Source organism: Micropterus dolomieu, linkage group LG17 (genome assembly GCF_021292245.1).
Source record: "Micropterus dolomieu isolate WLL.071019.BEF.003 ecotype Adirondacks linkage group LG17, ASM2129224v1, whole genome shotgun sequence".
In the NCBI taxonomy this organism is placed as follows: domain Eukaryota; kingdom Metazoa; phylum Chordata; class Actinopteri; order Centrarchiformes; family Centrarchidae; genus Micropterus; species Micropterus dolomieu.
Window position 1 is genome coordinate 8,219,594 of NC_060166.1, and position 8,951 is coordinate 8,228,544.

An 8,951-nucleotide genomic window follows, 5' to 3' on the forward strand; every position below is an offset into this window, starting at 1 on the left:
GGCCTCTGAGTCAGCTCTCCAAAGTGTCACACCTTCATTTAAAATCTTTTATTTCTCTTTGTAAAAAAACTCCTCCCGCCTCTCTCGCCTCCCCATATGCTTCAGTCATTCCCCATGCGAAAAGACAGCTGAGCACTTGAATGACTCTGTGTGTGTGTGTACTTAACAGGTAGTGGGTTCAGATATAGATGCCAGCTGAGGGGAACGCTACAATCCTGTCCTGTTGCATTGAGATGTAAGCTTAATGTTATCTGAAAAGTAAAAAAATTGAGGCATAGATAGAAGTACCAAGGGCTCCAAAATGATGTAAAGCGCGAAAGGAAAGTGCCTGTGTTTGTTCCAATATTCTGGTTTTGTTTTGTCCTGCGGCTCAGCTGGTATTAATGTCTAATCAGCATAGAGGAAGTGCTCGGAGTAAACAGGAAATTCAATGTTTGGAAATTTAGCTACTTAGTTCAAGCTATTAATAATAATAACTGTGGACTGGATACATGTGCAATCCAAACATTGTTGGCTGCAGTTTTGTTTGGTGGTCCGGGCTGAAGACAGTAGAGAGGAGGAACATTTTATATTGCTTTCTTAAAGGGTAGTATTCCAGTTTTGAGTACAGAGTTGCATTTTTTTTTAATTTAGTGATAAAACATTATAAAATTGCCTTTAGACCCTGAAACATAACACAACCTAATCTGCATTTCCTTATTTTCTGTGTGTGTATATGTGTATATATATATATTCATCCTATTTGCTGGTCTGTAACATAGGCTGAGCTGCTGGGTGCAGGAAGGCCAGCATTGTTTTAATGTACAGCTATAGCTCTTCTCCTTATAAGGCCTGCTGGGTATAAATACAATCAAGAGGGGAGGTGGAGACAGAGAATGAGAGCGAAAGGACTAAGAGATAAAGGGAGATGGAGTAGGGATAGTAGATAGTTGCAGGATGCCTGTGCACAGCAGGGCTGGAGAGGTAGAATGTTCCCAATGTTTTGAGCTCTTAGCAAGTCTCCACCTGCCCTGTCGACTGTGGGAGACTAGTGTGTCTGTGTTTTCTTTCACCTCCATGTCTGTGTAAGGGCCAGTCATGAATATTCGACATTAGACAGTCCCTGCTTTCTGCAAGGAGTTAGTTATATATCATGGTTTATGTGCGTGTCCACACACTGTTAACCCACCATATATTTCCCTTTACTTCTTTATTACTGATATTTTCTATACATATTGACCTCACAATTAAATCATTCTTCACTCTTGCACTAGTGTAGAATATTTTGTAATAATGTAAATAACAGTGTGTAAAGCCCATATGTGCTGGATTTGAAAAGGTCTGACTTTTTCTGACTTTTTGAATAAAGATGCTACAGCCACAAACATTTGCCACATAGGGGCTTTAAAGAAAAAACAAGTTTTTGGTGAGATCAATATGAGGACATACATATTTTAAAGACAACAAAATGATTCCTGCTTTTGCATTTCTTCACACTAGCCCTTTGAGTATAGACCTTCAAATCAGACACTTTGATTTTATTTACATAGCACCAATTCAACAGTGTTACTACTAACATTAACGATGGCTCTGTTCTGTTCAGTAAGCCACGACAGCGTGCCGAACCCTGCACCTGAAGCGGCTAAATGGAATTCAGCCTTTGCTTATCCTGCTGTCCTACTCAGTTTCTTCTGTGAAAAAGGCCCATTACAGTGCATATGACTTTACAAAACACACAGAACTTACAGGACGATGAAGTGTCAAACTTCATAGTCTGTGTACAGCACCCATATCACATTGACAACACCAGCTGTAAAAAACCCAAGTTGAAAATAGGGTGTTAATTTAAAGTGTTTCGTGGTCGCAGCCTCATATCAGATGTTATCGTCATTCTGGATCTGGGTCTGTAGAAGAGCTGGCACCAGCTTCCATTCATCCACACAGAAACCTCCTCTGAAAGACTCAGCCTAGGATTATGACTTTATGGAAGACACTAGACACTAGGAAATGCCTGCATGACCAAAGTGCTGCCACAGTGGAAAAGTGGGTGTGTATGTGTGTGAAGGACAGGGAGTGTCTCCGTATTTGGTGTGTACGTGTGTGTGAAACCAGAAAAAAAAACAAAAGAAAAAACCAACCTATAGCCCAGTTTCCTTTTATTAACTTAATTTCAAGCCTGCTGCTTTAGTCTTTTGTCTCCTAGTCTCTCACATGTGTTCACAATGGAAACACCTCGCTCTGCTACGGTCTGGTACACACACACACACACACACACACACACACACACACACACACACCACATTGTGTTGATTCACTTAACCCAGAGCAGTGAGGGCAGCAGAGAGTTTGACTGAGTGTATCTGGCCCCTGGAAAACCCCTTGTGTCAATAAAGGGCTTGGCCGCCACAAGCTGACAGACCACTAGTTATGTCAAAAACACACATGCACACACCCACAGTCACACTCACCCTCATTTATTATCTTAATTCCTCATTACTGTGACACTTTCACCATCTGTCACCAACTTCCTGCCTCTCATCCTCTTTCTCGATACTTCTCTCTCATCGTATTTCTCTCTTCTGCCCTCTCGTCTCTGTTTCCCGACTCTTGTTTGCCGCCCACATGGCTTGCATTCTTTCACTCTGACATCACAGCCGCCTCTGCGCTGCCATTTATTTTTTCTCTTCATAATTTTTTTTTTTTTGTCTAACTTTGTCTCTCTCTTTTGGTCCTTTGCACCGTTTGCCAGTCGTGGATCCCTCCCCTCCCTTCCCCTTTGGCATTTCATTTCTCTAAATATTGGTGAGGAACCATCGGGTGGTTTGAAGGCTGATGCAGACCAAAGCAACCCATTATTGATGCCCTTCACCAATTTGTGTGTGTAAAAAAGACAGAGGTGAACAGCGTGCCAGAGAGAGACAGTGAAAGGTTAAGTCAGGAGATGGAGATGGAATGACTGTCTGGCTAATGTCAGGATCTTGTTTGCAAGGGTGTGTTTCGGTTGTGGGGGGATAAATGCAGATTTACAGCAACTTTGAACAGGCGTTTAAGGGTTCAAAGTGCCACTATGAGACACTTTTGTAGTTTCTTTATTGTTTGATTTGTAGCCAGTCGATAAAGGTTTGATCCATCTCTGGCTTTTCTCTCACGCTGACAGTTTATTGCTGTTATTCCACAGCAAAGAAAGGCCAAAAGTTCATGCAATATTTATTGTTAAAGTTATTGTAATGACTTGTATTAGTACTGATTACAAGACTGGCTTTGTTATGGTGGAAGAACCTGTGGAGTGTCAGGAAGAGGGCTGAAAGTAACAATGCACAGGAACAACGAGAGAAAGACATGCAAGGAGGAGATTACAGAATAGAGATTTATGGTGCACTTGTACTGGGGTTAACTGTCGGTATCAAGACCTCTAAGCCAGTGATCTACCAAGGACACCCTTCCTTGGTAGATTATTGGACATCTTATAGGAATGCTCCGAATGTTCGGCCACCAAAATTAATTGACCGGAAACAGTAAAAAAAAAAAAAAAAAAAAGCACTTTCAAGACCGAATAAATTTTACCAAACAATTACGTCGTCATGTCGGCAGTGTGGAAGCATTTTAAAGTGTCTGAGAAAGACGCAAAAATGGCCGTTTGCAGACACTGTTCTGCTGAATTGTCTCCTAGCACATCCACTCCATCTGTGGCTGACTTCTTAGAGAAGGCAACAAACGGTCTGACCCTCTTTGAGTGTTTCTGAGAAGGCGATTAAACTAGCCGCACCTGAATTTGGAGTGCACACGTATTCAAGCCTTTATGGTAAATCCACTGAAACGGACCAGAGCGAGCTGACAGGCAGGTTAGTGACTTTATCCTGTCAGTTTGTCTCTTTACAAAGACAATTGTTGCAGTATGAGAGTCCTACCTGAAGAGAGGCTGTGAAGTCTTCATGTTACGCGATATGAGAAACACCTACAACATTATTTATCTTTTATGAATTTAGTACGAGGATACATGTGTCCATTAAAAGTAAATGGACACATGTAATTTACTTTACTGTGTGAACTTGGCATTTTCCCCTTGATCAACTCACCTTGTTTGTATTGTGCTCTATTGTGGTAATTGTGTTAACTGCTGTAGAAGCTTTTGTTCAAGTGATAAGTGTTAGATCTTAGTGTCTGTGTGTTACCTTACCTTGTGAAGTATGTTCAGGAAGCAGGGCGAGTATCTTAGTGGGCATTACTGATATCTACTAGACACCTGCAGTTTACGTTTGTTAGACACACTAGGCTTAGATGGTGTCATTTTGTGTTTTGTTTCTTGCTGAACAAGTCAGAGAGTTTCGTTTAGTTTGATGAAGAGTTAGCAAGTGGCTGTCTCTCATTTTGGAGAGACCTCTTTAAGTTATATTTGTTTCTTTGATTTAAGCAGCATCCACCAGCCCTTTTTCCGTTCTTTTGTAAATCCTGCAAAAAACAACTTGCACTTTTGCCAAAAACATTCTGGTTCATGTTGCTTCCCTTTCCCCACGAGCCGGGTCGTAACATAAATGGGGGGGGCTTGTACGGGATACCTTAATTGAGGTCCCAGTGCAAGTTGTTTGTTGGCAGAGTGTTTCCATTGATTGACAGATTGTTTGACAATTTGTAAGAGAGCGCAGCTGGGTAAGCGGGCACCATGGCTGAGTGATTTGATTTAGAGTACTTTGTAGCTAATCCTACATTGAATCAGATAGCTAGTTGTCGGAAGGATGAGTTGCGCTAAATTGCAACCCACTTTGGAGTCACTTTTGTTAAACACATGTTGAAAAAGGAGCTCAAAGCTCTAGTAGTTGGTAAGTTGGTGGAACAAGGAGTGATTGTAGGCCCTGAGCAAATTGTGGAGTCATCATATGGACTCTACTTTCTTTTCCGTATGTGTTCTCATGAAGGAGGACATTAGTGTAGGAATCAAATGTAATGGTGCTATTCTGTCCCATGTAGTCTCATGAAACCTTACAGAATAGGCTGAATATGAACCCGTGCAACCTCGGGATCAAGGGTGTGCTTAACATGATGCAACAGTGCGGCACTGACAGAGAGCTAATCCCAAAAGCTCATAATATGATACTCAAGATTTTTGCTTGATTATTGTGTGTAAGCATATTCAGTACCTTTTTAAAAGTCCCACAAAATCCCAAAACACAAATGTATTATTATGAAAATAATGAGGCAGTAGAGCTCATCACTGAGTTTTCTTGTAAAAAATGTTTTGTCATGTTCAGTGTTTCTCACCAAAACATATCCTTGAGGTCTAACCAACAGATACTAACAGTTGTCGTTCCTTAGTAGTAGTTTTAGTAGTCCAAATTCTGCATTGTTTTATGCATGTTTACTTGCCTGCAGTCTTCTTCACTGGCTTTGTTGCTATGCATCTCGGTACATTACAGCTACCAACTGAGTCACACCGCCCACATGCTCACACAGCACGTGTGTTCTCTTGCGTTTGAATGATGCAAACAAAACAGGGAGCCACTCGTATGAGCAGTGCTCTATAGCGCTGCTGCTGGTCAAAAAACCCACAGGGTCCCTTTTTAAATTTAGAGGCTTTGAGGTGGGTGACACTGGTTGTTGATATTTATTAAGAATCCAGCAATCCAACTGATTGTCCCTGATTCAGATTCCCATGCCCTACCTCAGTTCAGAGGTATCTGAAAAATTAAGATCTGAGTCTGTGAGGAACTCATTGGAATCATTTTTATGTAGGTAAGGCATTCAGTGAGAGGCCCCTGTGACTGAATGAATGTAACAAATAGAGGAAAAGACAGTGACAAAGAGACTGTAATGTGGATCGGTCATGTCATAACCAATACCCAGTCTGCTAAATAAGGTCAGTATCTGTGCTACCACTGATCCGGTGTATCAGGTTAGTGTATCCCTAATGTTGACTAAAAGATCAATATCTGCCTAGTGCAGTGCTTCTGTCACACCCCACTTTGTTCAAGTGGATTTCTACCCCTAAGCTCCGCATATTTAGCATTGATATGTTAACATCGGGTGTTTCGCATGTTGAAATGGGGAAATCCTCTCATGAAAACTTAATGAATGATCCAAAAACAAGATGACATGGAGTTAGAAAGAAAAGCTCACACGTTCTTTATCTGTACTGGCTAAAGCTGCAAGAAAGAGAAGACAATACTGCAGATGATCCCTCTGCAGGCCAAGTCACACGAGAGCAGCACGGTGCGATTTGTGATCAGCTTCCAATAAATATGGCAGATTAGTGTGGCGTGATGTTACATGACGACACGTTCCCAGCCTTATTTCTGGACCGTATATGCAATGGACAGAGAGTGGAAAATTGCTATATATATCCAAGATCATTCTGAACAAACTTTGCTGGAGAGGAAGTGAGAGAGGACAGAAGAATTTAAGGGGAGGGGAAGAGAGGGGAGAGAGAGGGGGGGGGGGAGCAGGAGGGGAAAGTCGAGTTCCCATTTTGTGATTTCCCACGGAGTTAAGGTCACATGCGTATCGTTGAAAGTGGTCAGTGGGATTTAAGCTTTTTCTTTTTTTCTTCCCTAAATCTAAACATGATGTTTAATTTGGTGTTTTTTCCCAAAGTGGCGCGTGTGCACACTCGTGTGTGCGTGAGATAGAGAGGCAAATCAACATTACGCTTTGAATCAACACACTATGCTTTGAATAGGGAAGGACGCAGAGATATCAAGCTGATTGTAATTTTTTTTGGCTTCTCTTAATTATATGACACACACCCAAACACACATATTTAGTATTTCCCCAATCATTAACCCCTCAGTAATTCCGGACCTGGACTATATAACCACAATAACAAACTTGATGCACCTGCTTTGGTGCTGCTGGCAGTTGAAACGTTCCTACACTGGCAGATGTAAGACAATATTTGTATTGTTTCCATGGCTTTATGCCCCTCATAGTGCTTTTATGTCCTATCATTTACAGCCTCAGCACTGTAAAAGACAGATATCACAGAGTATGCTGTGTTGTAGCCTCAGCTAGTGTGTGACCGCAGTATGTGGGAGGAGAGGACAGATACTGTATGCGGTACCATCATTATGCTGATGATAATTTATTCACATTTGTGGTGTTTATGAAGTCTGTTCCAGTGTATGCCACGTCCACTTGCCCTTAAAGAGTTAGCTCTTTGAAGAGGGATAAGAGAAGTGGATAAGAAAGGGTTAAAGTCTGACAGCTGAGAATGATACTGGTGGTCAGATTCGACCCCTCCTTCCTCCAACTCAGCACAAATATGCTGCCTCAGCATGAGCCCGCAGAAGCACACACTCAGACACACACCTTTACCGTCTGCACACTTGCCAGGACTCAGTTTTAGCCAGAGACATTAGCACAGACCAATAAACGAATGAATCTAGTTGGTGTGCTGTGTGTGTAACAACTGCAGCCCTCTATCTTCAGTTGTATCTTTGCCTGTTTCCTGCTGTCTGTCCAGTGTATTCTCACACAGCGGTGAGAGAGAGACACACGCAGACAGCAGAGAGAGAGAGAGAGCATCTGGAAAACATTACTGCAGCAGGGGCTCTGATTATACAGGCAATGAAGAGAGGGGGGAGTGGGGGGGCATCAGACAAGGTGTACAAAGTTTAATCTGACACAGACACTGCTGAGCGGCTCTGAGCATGCAGGGGGATGGAGTTATTTTCAGGCGTTTTCGTGTCCTCCTCAGCAAAAATCTAATAGCCCCTTATTGAGTTTCATTTAGATGGGGGTGACCCGTAGAGGGCAGTGTGGAAGAGAACGAGTTTATGTGTGTTGTTTTCCCAGGGTGTTGCTCCTACATCCTCCCTGCAGTAGTCTTTGATAAGAGGTGGAAGTTACACCTGCTCTCTGTCTGTGAATGAGTACAGTGAGCCTTTTTGCTGCCATTACGGCCCACTTTTAATGGTTCTTCAGAGCTTTGTGGCATGTGCGGCTGTGAAGAACTGTAATGATTAATGAAAACTTGGTTCTTTTGCTAAATTTACAAATAACCATTTCCTAAAGAACCTTCGTGCTAACTCAAAAACCCTCAAAGGAAATATTTTTAGTAGAGTAGAGCAGCTTCAAGGAAACATGGATAGACGCATGAATGGAATGACCTTGACTTTGCCTGACCTCTGTGAGCCTCAGAGCCGACTGAAGGGAAATGGAGATGATGAGGAAGATGACTGCAGTTCAGATATCTGAAACAAGAGAAATTAAACCCTTTCTCTGTCTCTAGGTTTACCTACCCTCATTTACTTTTTCTTTCCTCCCTTATTTCCAACTTCTCTCTACTTTTCCACCAGCTCCATTCCTCTTTTCGTAATTACTCTTATCATAATAAAGACCCTGCTGTACACACACAGTTCTCTCTTTTTCAGGTGTGTGATGGCTGAAGATTGAGATAGCTAAGGTGGACCAGTATTAGCATGCTCCACTTCTGTGGATTTATGGGCCTATTCTCTTAGATCAGCAGGAAGGAGCCGGTCATCCTAATGAGGCCTGTAAAACCTGGCTTTCCTGCTGTTGCTTTTACTCTTTGAAGCTGCAGCTTGTAGCCTCTTGTAGACCAGAATATCCCACTCTGTCCAGCTTTAGTAACTCTGGGGGTCTCTTGTGCATGTCTGAAGCGTGCTGAAAATATGCCCTTTGGATTCAGATTTGTCCATAAACTTTGTCATATTGTTTCTGTCTCTTTCCTACCTTATATTTTAATGAAAGGATTTTGAACATGCTACTACAGACACCCATCTCTTATACTCATACCCTTGTGTTTTTGTTGTTGTACGATGTTTGGCATTGCTGTCACACTGACAAATTACCAATTTTCATTAAAGAATAGTTCAATATATTGGGATACACACTTATTGGCAATTCTCTCATCAGAGTTAGATGACAAGATTGATATCATTCTCACATCTGTCTTATAAATATAAACCTATAGGAAACAGCTAGTCAGGCTCTGTCCAAAACCAAAGTGAAGTCACTGC

General features: G+C 42.0%; 1 protein-coding gene across 4 annotated transcripts in view; it reads left to right on the forward strand.

The window, feature by feature from the left end:
- The window catches only part of LOC123985485 (unconventional myosin-Ic-like), a 61,784-nt gene that overhangs the window by 16,668 nt on the left and 36,165 nt on the right, over positions 1 to 8,951 (forward strand). Inside the window, exon 1 of one of the 4 annotated variants that reach the window (XM_046073029.1) lies at positions 5,700 to 5,830. The exons of the other annotated variants lie outside the window; for them this stretch is intronic. The gene's annotated coding sequence lies outside the window, so the exon portion shown is untranslated. Of the gene's footprint in view, positions 1 to 5,699; positions 5,831 to 8,951 lie in introns of those variants that run through there. 4 annotated transcript variants of the gene reach the window in all.